Source organism: Myotis lucifugus, unplaced genomic scaffold, assembly GCF_000147115.1.
Source record: "Myotis lucifugus unplaced genomic scaffold, Myoluc2.0 scaffold_83, whole genome shotgun sequence".
In the NCBI taxonomy this organism is placed as follows: Eukaryota; Metazoa; Chordata; class Mammalia; order Chiroptera; family Vespertilionidae; genus Myotis; species Myotis lucifugus.
Genome location: NW_005871131.1, coordinates 3,596,337 through 3,596,877, shown reverse-complemented (window position 1 = coordinate 3,596,877; position 541 = coordinate 3,596,337).

Genomic DNA, 541 nt, shown 5'->3' with positions numbered 1-541 from the left:
CCTAGTCACTGTGCTGATTCCCCGCCTCTGCTCACCCAGACATCCCAAGGCTAAATTCGCTTCATTTGTCTGAGTTTCCCAGCAGGAGATATTCCTATCTGGCCACTGACATTGCTGGAAGCAGACTCATCTGGAATGGAAGGAAATGACTGCTCTAGGCCTGCGAATGCACTCTCAGTGAGAGACAAATCTGGAGACACCTATGACATTTCGAACCCCCTGGCTAATATAAAACGGTAGCCGCTGGGGGCTCCAGACTTGTTGGGTGGGAGCTTTTTCCAATGAACCACGTGTCCAACTCCTCCTGCGCCTCACCGTGTGTGTGTGTGTGTGTGTGTGTGTGTGTGTGTGTACTCAGACACTACCTTTGGGAAGACACACACATTGCAGGGCATTGACGAGGCGCTCAATGAATGATGGTAACGATGATGATGATATATTTTTTCTTGCTCCCTTCCTTCATCTTCTATTCTCTCCTTTCCTTGGGGGTACAAGAAAGTAAAAAAGTCTTATGAAATCCCTTCACCCATCCCAAGGAAGA